Source organism: Centrocercus urophasianus, unplaced genomic scaffold (genome assembly GCF_019232065.1).
Source record: "Centrocercus urophasianus isolate 14NV4802_14NV808 unplaced genomic scaffold, USGS_Curo_1.0 seq_13, whole genome shotgun sequence".
Lineage (NCBI taxonomy): Eukaryota > Metazoa > Chordata > Aves > Galliformes > Phasianidae > Centrocercus > Centrocercus urophasianus.
In genome coordinates, this window is record NW_024884475.1 from 24,772,008 (window position 1) to 24,787,774 (window position 15,767).

The following is a 15,767-nucleotide window of genomic DNA, read 5'->3' on the forward strand; positions in this document are numbered from 1 at the left end:
CAGAACAACGTCTTACACAGATAAGTAATATTTGGAAAGCATCTATCATTTTTCTATTTTTCTAATGCAGTCAACAGCAGAGAACAGGCAGGCAAGTCAGCTCAAGAGAGGCCACCAGTGAGCGTCGCCCACCAGAACTTCGGGGTTGTTGATGCAGTGATCTCAGCACCCGCTAACTAAGAAAGATGCTGCTGGATCAGGCATCCCCCAGAGGTTTTGTGGGCATTGCTGAACACAGCCATTTCCCCAGGTAAGTATTCTTCCCTCTGCACAGTGCCAAGCAGCATGATGCAATGGTAGATGACACTGTTTTTGCAGATGCAGTCTTGGACTGAAGCTTAACCCATTGACTACTGAAGGCCGTGGCACACTGCTGGATAGGGCACCAGGCTGTTGTCTGTTCTGTCTGAATTTCAACCTTAAGAACATGCTTTGGCATTGGAAATTTTATGGTATCAATATCAATGACTTCTCACAACTCTCATGCAATATTCTGATAAGCAGTAGAAAGATCTTCTTTAACAGTAGGTGAAGTCATCTAATTTTATCTCAGCTTCCTCTTACTGAGGAGACTCTGTGAGACTCAGCTGATGTCAAAACATTTGAATTTGATCTGGGAAAAAGAAACTGGGGGAAGACAGCATTACAGTGTTCAGGTTTTACAGGAATAGCCTAGAAAAGTCTACTGTTAAAAGAAAAATAATTGCTTCTGTGGAAGCTTGGCTGAGATTTTTGAAATTACACCCATGTATTTTAGTGCACTAGAGTTTTTTCAGATCTACCCTTCCATCTGGAAGTTGTGCAATCAAGCTAAGATGTGTTTGCTATTTTATAAGAGCTAGATAGTATTATATGATCAATAGATTCACACACCCTTTCTGGCTAATTTGATAGGAACTAAAAAACATTTCAGCAAAGTAAACGTTGATAAACACCTATGCATGAATTGCTTGAAGAAATTAAAAAACAGAAAACCTCATTCTACGTTTCTCAGTCTCAAAACTGCCATCAACATAGCTGTCAGCCCTGCTATACCTGGGAAGTCTATCTGATCTGCTCCTTGTTTGTCTCCCAGTTCAGCAGTGTTAGTAATGCATCATGCTCTTCAGTTTGAGGTCTCCAGGAAATTTCAGCTGGGGAACTGAGGACCAGCACCTCCATTTCACTTTTCTACTGATGTAAGACAAGCAAGTTTGAGGTATCTATGATTTCTAAGACCATTTCACACATAAATCAAAGATCAGACAACTCCATACTTTTTTTCCTAAGACACACTTCAGCTCCTTTGCAAAACAAAATGGAAAACTATTTAATAAGTGTCAGTTTCAATTTCCTCATTGAGCCACATGCAGGAACAGAATTCAAGGAGCTGCCCATACTATGGGAGGAAGCAATGCACCCTAAGTCTCAGAGGCAGCAAGTTGTCCCTGTCCCCTTCCTATCCTCTTTGGGAACCAGGCAGCTACTATCATATGTCCTCCCTATCCAGAAGTTACATCTGTGTGCAGTCACTGATCAGACACAGATACTCTCAGAGAAGGCAGACTGCTGCTGTAGTATTAAGGAACTTATGCTTCCCCTAGACCACATCTGGAGGGTATGCAATGGACTGTGCCTTCTTAAATCGGTATTGCTGCACTGAAGCCTAGAGGCCCCACACCACCCATGGTTCTGACCCATTCATTATAAGGTGATTGCACACACTGCCAGTACTTAAGAGAACAGCTATAGAAGTTTTCTACTAAGAGCGTGCTTGTTATTTTTTCCTAGAAGATCATTGCTTTCAACTTTAGACCTTCTTAATCCCCTGACAGAAGCTTTAACCACAAGTTTGCTTTTATGCCGCAAGACATGCAAGTGACCACCAATTTCAGTTCCATCCCCAGAGTTTACATTATGGGCTGTTTGCCCACATTTGAAGGAGTGTCTGACATCAGGATTAAATCAGCTCCAAGGACTTCAGTAGCTGGCAAGTCCTTTCTGCTTCTCTTCTCCACTCATTTATCAGATCTGGCTCAAAGCCCACTCCTTCCCTCTTTTGATTTGCATCCTGCCCCCAGGTATACTCACAAGGGCTTTTTTGAAAGGAAAAAAAAAGTGTTGATTAATTAACATTGGAAGAAATTAAGTAAAGAGGAATAGTCCTAAAACTTTTGATGAAGCAACACTACATTGTTTAATTTTTTTCCTCTTAGCTTATCTTTCCCTAACATGGATTTGGTATTGCCCTAGAAAGCTAAGTCCATCTGAAGACAGGTCTTCATCTCCAAAGGATATAATTACTTTGCTGCTGAATTAGCCAACACTACTAATGTGAGAGCTTTTCAGGCTTCAGGTATCACACCACAATAGGCCAGAATGATGATGAACACCACCCTATACATTGCTCAGAGAAGGGCTGCAAAAGCTGGCAAAAGTGCAAGTGTCAGAAGGGCTGATAGAAGGATAAACTGGCTTTGGATTTAAGTCTGCAAAAGTCACACAGTACAGCCCAGTGCATAATGTCTCACTACTTCATTTCAGACCTAAATAATATAGTTAAGTTTAAAGAGGTACAAAAGTATCAAATGGACTGTGATGAAGAAACATTTTGCAAATAAATCACTCTTCCTTCTCTTACAACACCTGCATCAGAGGATGAAAGCAGAGATACAGAGATTGCTTTTTCCTAAATAAATGGATTTATCTGTAAAGAAGTTTTGTAATCAGGATTAGCTACTTAATATCCATAAATCAAAGGATTGATTCCATGCAACATCAAATAGCCAACTTTACGTGACACCTGCTGCGGAGTGCTTCACCATTTGAAATACTGTCTTCTCATAACACTTAACATCCATCCAGAGATTACAAAGTTTGAACTGCTCTAATCAACTCTGGAAACCCCGTACTTCACATGGAAGGTTTAAGAGGAAGAGAACTTGAACCAGAATGACAGGCGAAACTCATCCCAGCACAGGGGGCTCCATACCACTCTAGGCATTATCTACCATTACAAACAAATGGAATCCTGCAAGTCACTAAGCCAGGTGATATCCAGAAAACTCAACACATTGTTAGATACACCCCTCATTTTCAGTTCCCAAGGTGAAAAGATAACCGGGCTAGAGATGAAAAGTCAGAATCCAGAAGGGACTGTTCTTATTGCACAGATAAAATTTAGTGGAGGGGGGGAGAAGAAAGCAGTATGGGAATAAACAGACTATCTCCAACAATTTTACTGTCATTTTTCCATTCAAATACTTCTTGAAAGCGTTTACAGCACAAAGTACTGCCTCTTCTGCAGCAAAAAGTTTGCAAATTTACTTCCTGAAGCCCATAGAGGTTCTCCACAAGCAATATTCTAGGAGCAGTTACTTGGGTAAGCTGGGAGATCTGTAAGAAGCATGTCTCAAAGAAGATGGATGCTATCTTCCATATCTCCTTTTTTATTGGAATTGAGGGGACAGCTGCCTGTTATTTTCTGCACCCCAGGAAATGCCTGGCTGCCAAAGAGCTCAGAGCCAGCAAGGGATTAGCACACAAACAGAATTCATGCACCTGGTAGCCACACAGTTAGATATGCCATCTTCATGGGATACAATACTTAAATCTCATTTACAAAGAAACAAAACCAAACAGAAATTACTTCATGTCGCTGTAATTATGATAAGTATTGGAATAATTTTGCAGTCTTAATACTGCATTAAGTGGCTGTTGTTTTCCCTTAATTGCAGTAATTTGTTGAAAGACTTATATAACTGTCATAAATATAACGCTCCTGGTTGCATGCATAAACTGTTCCTAAATAATGCAGGACTAATATCATTTTAAGTGACCAGAGCCTTGACGGCTCTACAGATTTCACATGCTCTGTGCAATATATTAACTTCGGCCTTTTGAATGGTATCAGAGAACAAGTTCCTGCATGGCAGCCTTTCTTCCTCCCACTACTGTCCTTGTGCTTGACAGCTGCTGGAGGAGCTCCCTGCCCTTGGCTGTGCATGTTGGATGGAGTGGGGCTGGTTACCACTCCTGTGCCTAGCTGGGCTACCAAGATGCTGGATGTCAGCCACCTCATAGGGCTGAGCATCACTCACCCATTCCATTATCAGTGCCCACTGTGGGACCTCTGCCACCAAGCTGAACTGGAATCAGGCAAGCCTCAGTGTGCACTGGAGATTCAGACAGTCCAGAACAGATAACTTAGGGAGTTCTACCTTCTACCTATGTATGTGCCCGCTATGCTAAGGCAAATGAGTTAGTAGAAGAATTGTCAGAAAATTTAAGAATTCAAAAAAATTATTCCCATCTGCAGTCTTATGTGCAAACATGACAAACGCTTAAGAAACTTCAGGAACAGGTAGCCAGAAATAAGGTCTGAAGTTACTGAAGAAGATCTGCCCCATCCTGGGAAATGAGAGCAGAGCCAAGCCAGACAGGGTACAGGAATTATCCTGACCATGGGTGGAAAAGGAGGACTTTTTACACTGACCCTTCGAGGCAGCATCTGTATTGTCCATGCTAATATTATGTGCCATGGGAACCCATATGAATAACAGAAAGCAAGTTTCAACCAAAAACAGGAGACCTTTAAGCCTCCCCCAACACCGGCTGCCGATGTCCATTCAGTCACTGACCTGAAGAAAACCAGGAGCAGAAAACAGACTGTGATGGATCCACTGTGACTGTTTTGAAAAGAAGAGGTTGTGCAATCACAGTAATATCTTAATGTTTGGAAATGGAAGTTAACAGAGTGTTCTTTCCCCTATTTTCCTTTAGGGATTTGTGAGCCATTAAAAAAAAAAAAAAAAAAACACTTTTAAGTCTATCTGCATCATTTCAATTTTACAACTATCATCCGAAATCAAGGAACTGCTATCTACTGGATCCAGTAGTTCATTGCATTACTGAAAAGCCAGGCTAGAAATAAAGGTCTGTATTCTCTTATCAAGCTACCTGCTAGCTTCTCCAGACTTCAACTTACCCCTTAACCTGAAAGAGGCTTCATCTGCTCTCACCTGGTATGTGATAGCTGAAAGGACAAGTCTGCAGAGAGCACAGTTCTGGAGGTGCGCAGACCATCTCACTCAGAGGCAGCCTTCTCCATCATACAGAACTGGGAGGCTTTGGGGTCACAGGTTCACAGAGAGCCCATTAAAAGCACATTCATGTCTGTCAGCCTTCAGTAGAAACTTTAGCAAGTGAAACGATTGGCAGTAATTCGTGAAACTCCACCAGCCCCATTAGGATGTTAGGAGCAGCCTCCTCTCTTCACGAATCCCTCGTGTTCAATTCATTTCCAGTTTTCTTACCCAGACAAAACATCGAAAAAACAGAAAACTTGAGTCTAAAAATAACAGTTTCCCAGTCTCCCAATCCTGCTAAGCAGCTTCCCAACAGTGACATCTTCTTCATGCAGTGTAGCAAACCTAAAGCACACACACTTCAGCACTCATGGGTAAAAATGAGCCAACACTGTTCTTATTAAGTTAGACTTATTTTCAGTGTAATACAGGTGTGTTATGCAGTTTCATCAGCTACCTAATACTCAGCTCTTAAAATAATGTGACCACGAATCAATGAAAGCAGTAATTGCCTGAATGCTTTAGAAAAAGTGAAAGAATATTTCCCCCCACAAAATTCATACAGAATACTCAGATTACTCCTTGTTCTCAAAGGAGATCCTCCACCAAAGCAAATATCACACTTTTTTTTTTTTTTTTTAGTATTTTCCAAGTATCTTCACACACCATATCACCAAAAACTACACAGAAAACCTCACACACACTCATAGGATTTCAGTACATTTTTTCCTTCCTTGGTTTCATTTTGTACAGTGTCTCTCAGGAAGGCTTGTGGGAAGAAAAGATTGACAGAAATTCTAAACTCATTAGAAATAAGCTCAAGCAGTGATTACGGGGTACTGATCTGCCTACTAGCTTTCTATTAATTTTCCAGTTTCCAGCCAACAGCCACCTGTATGATGCCTCTAAGCAAGAGCTGCAGACTGCATGAGTCACTGTGTTTGCATACTGACATACTGATGAAGCCAAGACCTACCTTTCCTGAACCCATCACTCTTCTGCCATGTTCTGTCACTGAAGTTATCTGAAGTAACATTTGTCTCTGAAAAATACAAAACAAAAAACCCCACGTAAATCAGTAATATCCATACCATAGAGAGGATCAGCTATCTGAAGCTATTAATGCAATAAAATACAGAAATAGTCATAAAAATATGTCCACAGCACAAGCCTCTTGCCACACGCAGCTCCACACCTCTTTGCCTCATTAACTTTTTCTGTATTTCCTGAGAAACACTGGATTTTCTTCCACGCATTTTGAGATGCTGGAGGGCAAATAGAAACAGGCATTCCCTGTGCGAGTGGAATATGCGTATTCTTAACCCTCATTATGCACATGGAGAGTATGTTAAGCAGAAGGAAACATGGAACCAGGACACAATGCAGTGCCACATTTTGGAAAACCATAGTCCTTTTGTTCCCCTCCCCCCTCCTGTTTTGTTTATATTGTTTCTGTGGTCACTGAGCTCCTAAATCTGGGTTTTCAAGGACTCCCAAGGCACCTCAGGACAGGGAAGCCTGTAGTGTTTCTCTGCAGCCCTACACCACTGGCTGTGCAGCATCCCCCAGGACTGACAATAATTGAGACTAATGCCCTCATCTAGGAGTCACTCACTACCCTTTCCTGAACCAGCTATCATCCTCTCTCCCTCTCAATCTGCTTTTACAATCGCATCCACAATGGATGCTGGTTCCTTTCTAAAGCTGTTAACAATCAAAATCTTTAGTCCTGAAACTGCTTGGGGAAAAATAACATAGCAACTGCAATCCTGGATGTCCTTCCATTAACTGTAGATGGTTTTCCAACACATTAATGCGCTTCATGCTACTAGGCAGGAAACATCTGTTTCTCTGTGCTCAACCAAGTTTTCCTTATAAAGCAGTCCTCAGTATGCATCGCTGGGTCAGTTTGGACAGAGACTAGCAGATGAGGTATTTTAATGTATTATATAAGTTGGAAGTGAATTGTACTGGAATAACTTAAGGAGGTCCACCTAGAAATGGTTCTCTCGACACACATGGAAGTACTTTATCTCAAAAATAGAAGAATTAGTACTTTTTTTCTTTTTTTGAAAGGCTTTTGTCTGTAATATTCCCAAGTAGGAGTTTACTCAAGAATTACTCACTGGTCAGATGCACACTGTGCCTGAGAGCATGACTGCTCATGTTTTGATACTGGAGATTAATTCCCCTTTCTCCCCAGTGGTGAATTCACCTAACATGTATAGAGACATGCGTCTGGAGAAGGGAAGCCTTTTCCTTCAAGATGTGCAGCTCACACAGATGCATAGACAGTAGGTGTTCTAGCTATCCCTATGGAGTACTTTACCCTGTGATTATAGGTAAAACTAATATATAATCACTACTTTATGCAGTAATGACAAACATTGGATAAGCTTATAAGAGAACTAAAAAAAAAAGTAGTATTTTATTACCTTAAACTTTAAACACAGTTATATAATCAACTAGAAATGCGAGTGCTAAATTACGTTGTGAGCTACATATACATCGCAGTGAAATTACCAGTTCACCCTAAGATCAACACATAAGAGACAGGAGTGTTGTGTTCAAATGATCCAGAATTGAATGTGCTTTTTTTACAGCTTTCTTTCATAGAAAACAGCCATTTCTCTGTTGAAGAATTAATTTTCCTTTACTCTTTCAAGTAGTACACAAATATTGAAGAGGAGTGAGTTCCCACACATTGAGTGAAAGTGTTACCAGACAGAATTCACAGTTGTTGGGAGAAGAACAAAGCATACTCTCGGGGGTGTAGTTACATAATTCTTGTTTTCCCCCCTGTAATAAAGGAGAGTAAGGCACTTGCTACACTGTCAGTCAGACCATTTCTAGATCAATGTACAAAAACCAGACAGTTGCTACTACTCTCAGAAATGGTTCAGCCTACAAAAGCTTCTAGTACAAGAAATTACTGATACATCTAGGCAGCACATGTCAGGAGTTAAAAACCATCTTGTTCTACTGTGGTTTAAAAAAAAAAGCAAAAAAATCACACAGTCACAAGCCAATAAGAATTCAAGGATCTGCAGAAAACACTACCTAATGAGGACAAATAAGTCCACGCAGTAACTACTTACAGTCATCACAAGTATTTCTCAATATTCAGTATTTTAAGATAAAATATTTGTGTGCAAGGTACTTTGGGACTTCCTATATGAACACTTTCCATTTGAGAATATCTTTTCCACAGCAGATGAAACAGTACACATGGGTATTAAGAGAGGAAGAAAAGAGCCCACAGACAAGAAGCTTCAGAGAAAAGCTTGCTTCTTCCACTAACGGAATTTCTTAATAAGATTTTTTCTATTCAAACTCAACCTTTGTTTTCCATTCTGACAACAAGTGGGGTGCAGGTGGCACACCAGAAGAGCAAGATGCCGCCCAGAAAGACCTAGACAGGCTTAAACATTGGGCTCAGGTGAACATCAACAAATCCAAGTGCAAGGTCACATACCTGTGTCAAGGCAACATCTAATATCAGTACAAGCTTGTGGATGAGAGGATTGACTGTAGCCTTTCTGAAAAAGGCCTGAGGGTACTGGTGGATAGCAAGCTGGACATAAGCCAGCAATGTGCCCTCACAGCTCAGAAAGCTAAACGTATCCTGGGTTGCATCAAAAGAACCATGGCCAGCAGGTAGGAGGTGATCCTGCTCCTCTACTCTGTGCTGGTGAGATCTCACCTGGAGTACTACATACAGATGTGGAGTCCTCAGTACAGAGAAACATGACCTCTTGGAACACATCCAGAGGCCACAAAAATTATCTAAGGGATGGTGTATAATCAAAGAATATTAGGATGTTATAATCACAAAGTAAACAAGAGAGTTAGAAGAGAGTTAGGCAAAGCAGACTATGATAACAAAAGAGAATAAGTAGAAGGCTTACCCCTATCCTGGGCTCACTCACAAAACTCCAGCAGAGCAGATCTCCAGAAGAGATCCTTCCCCACTGGTAGCCAGCTCTTAAATAGGTCTAGGAGCAGCACAGGTGAATTGTTGAATTGCCTTCACCTGTGCTCCTCTGCCTGACTGATTGCTCGCCTCAGGTGATCAATCAGAGGGTCAGGCCGTGACTCAGCAGTTCCCATACAGATGGAACATCTGCTATCAGGACAGGCTGAAATTGCTGGGGCTGTTCAGCCTGGAGAGGCTCCAAGGTGACCTGATAGTGGTATTTCAGCATTTAAAGGGAAGCTACAGGAAAAAAAGGAGACAGACCTCTTAGACAGGTTTGTTGTGATAGAACAAGGCGAAATGGTTTCAAGCTCAAAGAAAGTAGATTTAAGTTGGATATAAGGAAAAAGTCTCTTACAGTGCAGATAGTGAGGCACTGTAACAGGTTGCCCAGAGATGTGGTGCCCCAAACCAGGAGACTTTCAAGTCAAAACTGGACCAGGCCCTGGACTATCTGATTTAGCTGTGCACACCCCTGTTCATTGCAGGGGAGTGTGGACTAGATGACCTTTAGAGGTCCCTTCCAACTGTAAGAGTTCTACAGCTAAGATTTCTGCTAAGCAAAGGTATAGAGACCTACAACAGATATTCTAAATTAGCAAAGGATGAGTCATTTCTCATACAGAACCACTTAGAAGCTCTAATATACCTATTGCATTCCATCTACATTTACAGCCTTGATTTTAGTCCCCAGGATCGTGGCCTCCCAATGCACAAAAATGCAGTTCGTAGCAGAGCAGCAGAACTCCATGCTACCAGGGACTGTTGTGAGTTACACAGAAGAGAAAGAAAAGCTACTGAAGTTATGGTCAAAGCTACTAAATGTTGCCTAGACCACTAGATATAACTTCTACTCTAAAATCCTGACGTGAAATAAAACATCACAGAAAACAGCTTAAAGTACTTTAAGAAGCATTCAGAGCAAGAGTGAGCTAGAAAGCAAATAGCATGCAATCACAAATCACTGTAGATTCCAAGGTTTTTTATCAGTTATGGATTCCTTAGCATCAATCTAATGCAGATTTTCCAATTCACCTTTTATGCAACCTAAATCATAAGGGGTATATTGGTGATCAAGCAGCAATTTCTACTGCTTTATTCAGATGGAGTTCAGTTACCTCTTCTTTGCTGTCTCTACGCCATTATCTAAAGTTTGCAAAAGCAAGTTGAATGATAAAAACATTTTCAACTCCTAGCAAACGTAATGTATGTGTCTAACTACAAGTTAGCAACACACTTGATAACAAAACCTGTACCTTCAATGTTTGCTGCAGGCGTGAAGTCTCTTCCTGTGAAAGAAGCAGCACTTAACACCGAGGTATTTTCATCCTGCCAACATCAGTAAGAAGAGCAACCATAGTTTTGCTAGCAGGGATAAACTTGAGGTTAGAAATCAAGCACAGAACAGAAAAACCCTACCATTACATATTTAAAGTATCAGCCATCCCTGAAGCAGCTGTAGAAATGCCTGCAATTACCTCAGGAATGAGGAGCAGCTGAGTTTAGTTCCCAGTTAGCATTTATTGATCTAGTGGTTGTTAAACCTGTACATGTTGGGGGATCTCTAAGGGTCTTTAAGGTTCTGTCCAAAGTAAGCCATTCCACGATTTAGGAAGTAAACTTTAGGAGTGGAAGGATCTTAGGATTTTACATCTTAGTAAATCTTAGTACATCTTAGGTTTGGGGGCAGTGGAAGGACAAATGATGTGGGAGAAAGGTGTGGATTTGTGTGTGTGTGACATTTGATCTATTTCTCTGAAAGGCCCTATGGTTAGTTGCTGAAGGGTTGGAGAAGTCTCCTCATAAAAAAAAAAAAAAAAAACAACCACAAACCACGTGTGTATCACCATAGCAGAAGATATTAAGATACTGCATTTGGAAGTGTGAGCTAGTGGTGATTTCTTTGGGAAGTGCCAGCAGGGCCTGGTGATAGTCATGCCTCCAGAAAGCTGCTCTGGATGTGGATCTGCATGTCTTGTTTATTCCATTTGCTTATCCGAGGCACCCTAGAGATGGAGGATAAGGAAAGATCAGAGGAATTTTTTTCTACCTGACCTTTATCTTTTCAGCGCACTGCCGTGTATCTGATGTTGCCATGCATACTGCTAATACTGGAGCTTAGAAGAAAGAGAATGCCTTAAGATGAAAGGAATCACTTAGCAAAGTGTTATGAATGTTCATCTCCTCATCTTTCTGTCTCTCGGTTAGGTGGAGAGAGTGATCTTGCCTGAATAATGTCTCTTTTGCAAGTCTGACACTGGAAATATCACTTGTACAAAGAACACTTACACAGTTGCATGCACGCTTCTGTAGGAAGTCTGACCAGAAATTGTAAAACCACTGCAAGCTCTCTGCACAGTGAGCCATTCAGAACCATATGATACCACAGCCACTTATATGCAAGTAACAGTGGAATTGCCCTCTTGAAAGTGAAGAGTATTTCTCCCTTTGATTTTACAATATTTAGTGGACAATTCTGCACGTCCTTTGTACTTTACTAGAGGTAAGTGCGCACTCTTCACTGTGAATATGCTTTCACAAGGAGAATTAATCTTTAGGAGTCGTTTAACAAAGCAGATTACATGAAGGTGTTTTCTTAAGGGAGAAGACAAGTAATTTCCTGTTTCACACAGAAAATGAATGGAGAAAAATAATATCACAGCCAAGAGACAGAAAGAATCAAATCTCAGTTTGTGTGTATGATTCACGATCCCTTCTTGTGATGAATGAAGCAGCACACATTTTGATATGGAGTCCTTTCACCATGTCCTTGGTTTCGTATCATTTGCAGAGTAAAAACAATCAAAAGTACTTCACCCCCATTCTCCCTATAGGAATTCAGATACTCAAGTCACTCTGTTCTTTCTGGAACACATTAGTTTCACAACAGGTAAGCAGGAAGTAAAGACACTGAGTAATTTAGGAAGCAATGCAATACCTCTCAGAGCTGACTGGGATGTATGGCCTTGATTTGAAAAGGAAATTCTACCTTTCTGTTCAAAACTGTGTTCTTAATGTTGCAGATGTATCTTTGCAAGAGTTAAAGGACAGTTGTAAATGTCTCACAGTAATTATTTACTGTTTACTAGGAAGAGAAAGTTAAAGATCATATGGTCTGTAATGGGCAATTTTCCTAACTTATATCTTACAGACTATTCCTCATTTTCACTAGCTAGGGAAAGAATATCCATCTGCCAGTACGTTCTATGGATGCACTCTATAATTGGTGTTTTTAAACTAAAATCAGATGTATAGCATATTTTACAAAGAGACAAGGAGGTATGTGGAGATCTAACACAAGTGTCTTAATTTAAAACAGCACTGCCAAATGCAGGTCATTTGGTCCTTCATGGAAGAAGATGAACTTAGATCTATTTTCCATTCTTTGTCCTGATACAGCTGTTAGTGCTGTATCTTTGAAGATAAGCTGTCCACATGTCCTTCCAAGGGAAGCCAGATGGTCACAGCACATCACTGATGCACAACTGCAGTGTTAGTACAGGCTGAGTGGAACTAATGAGTGGAGCGTGGGTGGGATGCTCAATGACTTAAACATTTGTTTCTTTTTCTTCTTTAGATGATGCTGGTGGTCCGTGCAGCCTAGTAACCTTTGGTTCAATTAAGGTTGTAGGTGGATGATTCACACAATATTTTTTCTTTATGTCTGGACACTAATGAAAGCACACTTCTCACCATACTGTACATCAGTATAAGATATGCCATACTCATAATCACCTAAACTACATCTAAAATGATATTTTGTACTTCACACAATGCTAAAGTAAGACAAGATTTCTCATATAGTAAATTTTGAACTTTCATGAAGTTCTTTTAGAGAGTAGGTCTTTCCCAGACAACATTGCAAAATATCCTTTAACAAGGATATACTGAACATTGATCTAAAGCAACCCTGTATTTTATCTTACTGGTTAGCCTGGCAATGCAATTAGGAAATTCTATGCTCCTTGGAACATTACTGCTTCATATTTGATTTTTGCTGCAAGTGCTACTTCATCTCTTTTGTTTTTTCCTAAATAAAGTCGTTGTGCTTAATGTAGCTTTTGTAAAGGTGATGACAACTGCTTGTGAGACAGCAATAGGTAAGAGGAGGAAAGAGCTCTTGCAGGAAGGTGAGAGCACAGCAAAAGTAGTGAACAAGAGCCCAACTACCTCACTGCTTGCTGCCGGAGATCTGCTTAAGCTGTCTCTTCCAAAGAAAACAAACCCAACCTTTCTATTCCTCCAGTTCTTCTGTCTTCTCTATACAAGATCTGGTCATGTTACATAATGCTTCATTACAGGAAAAAAAAAAAAAAAAGTAATCCTTAACACTGGTTGAGGTCAATTAATTCTATAAAAAAGTCACAGAAACATAGAATCATTAAGGTTGGAAAAGACCACTAAGGTCATCGAGTCCAAAAACTGTCTCCTTCTGTGCTCTTTTTAGACATATATAATTTGGTTTAAAGCACTTTATAAGTTTAGTCCTTTTTTCAGCTTAGCACTTAAGACAGTTTTTACAAACTATTGTTTTAAATATATTAATATGAAAATACTTATTCAAGAGATACTTTGGGGTTATCCATATTTATTTTGCTGAAAATTGAACTAGAAATGAAGTCACACGTTTTTTACTTTTCTTGGTATTTCGTACTCTTCTTTTATTCTGCATTTAACCATTGTCAACACTAAGAAAAAATAGAAGTTAGTCTGATTTCCTAGAACAAGCCATGCACAGTCACAGTACATCTCCCTTGGCTTTTGGCCTAAACCACAAGGATTATACTCTTCATTGCCACTCATAACTTCTAGTTTATGCTTTCCAGAGCTAAATTCCTGAATTAGACACCATATTTCCTGCAGAAAATAGTCTAACACATTGTAAAGAGAGAGTTAGGAGTACCTGAACAGAGTTTGCAGCCGCCAGCACACTGACCAGAGAGAAACCGAAGGCAGCACTGTCGCAGCACTGAAGTAATGCAGACCCCTCTGGGACTCCTCTGCACAGCTTGAGGCCATCTCCCCTCCCTGAGGCTGAGGCTCACAGTCTGGAAATCCTCCTCTGGACACTGGCATTTGCCCTGGGCAGCGTTTTTCATCCAGAGTTTGGCAGAAGAGAAGCAGCTCTTCTTTCCTCCCCCAGGGGACATAGATGCAGTCATATGGTTTAAGCTGCTTTCTAAAAAGTAGTTTTCCACCTTGACTCCACTTCTTTGCATGCATGCATGCATGCCCACCTTCTGTGTACAGAACTTGATTTATCAGAGCTGAGGCTGTCTACTGGCTGCCCTTTTGGCTTGCCTGTATTCACACACTGAGCACAGCATAAACACAGATCCCTCTGTTACAGCCCCCAAAATGAACCCCACCAGCATGTGTTGTCACCTTCAACTGCTGTAGTAATAACAGCATTCATCATTAGCATTGTTAATTGGTAAACTGCTAGTAATATTTGTCTTTTGTCTGTTGCCAAGCTCTTAATTCAGTATGAGGAATATGGTGAAAGTATCTAATACATTTACATGATCAGAATCTCCATTTTGCTGTTTGTTTTTCTAACTCTGAAGCCAAAATATCTTCCAAATCATTGACACAAAGAAGGCGGAAGCCTTTAGATCTTCAAAAATTAACTTTTTTCTAAAGCTTTAGTTCTTAAATGAACTGTGAAATGGATAATTAACAAGGTCTTCAGAAATACAAAATCAAAGCTATCATCGTTTTTGACTTAGTTTGGGACAAAAAATGACTACAAACCACTGCAGCATACCTTTCAGGTGCCAGTGTGAGCCTGCAGGGAAATCAGAGCATCCCTGCAAACCAGGAATTCTCCTGCCCACCCTCCAATGTGTACAGTGGTTCCTGATGAACACAGAGGCCAGCAGCTCACCTATACCTGTTCAGAAGATGTAGATCCCACAATCAGAAAAGTAGCTCAGCCTGAAAATCTGAGACACGTCTTTATGATTTTACATTTCTTCTCATGATTTCTGCTGAAGTTCCCAGTTTTTTTAATAGAAACTTCATCAAATTCACTCTTGTGGGATCATCTTGACGTCAAAGGTATTAAAGAATGAATAATTACGGTCCTGAGAAGAAATGCAGCATTGGACCTGAGTTATTCTGTGTACTAATGGAATTTATTAGTTCCCAGGCATGGAGCTAGGTTAGAGTCTTACTCATAAAATATCTGAAGCTAATCAATCGGCTGATCTTTGGTCCATTAAAACCAGTAAAACTGGACATCTACAAAAACATGCAGCCTTCCTACAGTTTTTCCAAGTCATGCTATGATAATCAGTAGCTGTGAAAATGAAGTCCCTACACACACATACAGAATCATATCATAAAACAATAGTATGGCTTGGGTTACAAAGGACCCCGAAGCCCACCCAGTTTCAACCCCCTGCTGTGGGCAGAGCTGCCACTCACCATCTCAGGCTGCCCAAGGCCCCATCCAACCTGGCCTTGAAAGCCTCCAGGGATGGGGCACCCACCGCTTCTCTGGGCAGCTGTGTCAATGCCTCTCCACCCTTTGAGTAAAGAGTTTTTTCCTAACATCTAACCTAAATTTCACCCCTTCACCCGTTTAAAGCCATTCTACCTTGCCCTATCACTATTAGACTGTTTAAAAAGTCACTCTCCTAAAGGGAGCTATAGAAGGTATCTCTCTTGGCAGTGGTTCCTGAGATGGGAACTGGGAGTCAGCATGGGTTGGAATGCAAACT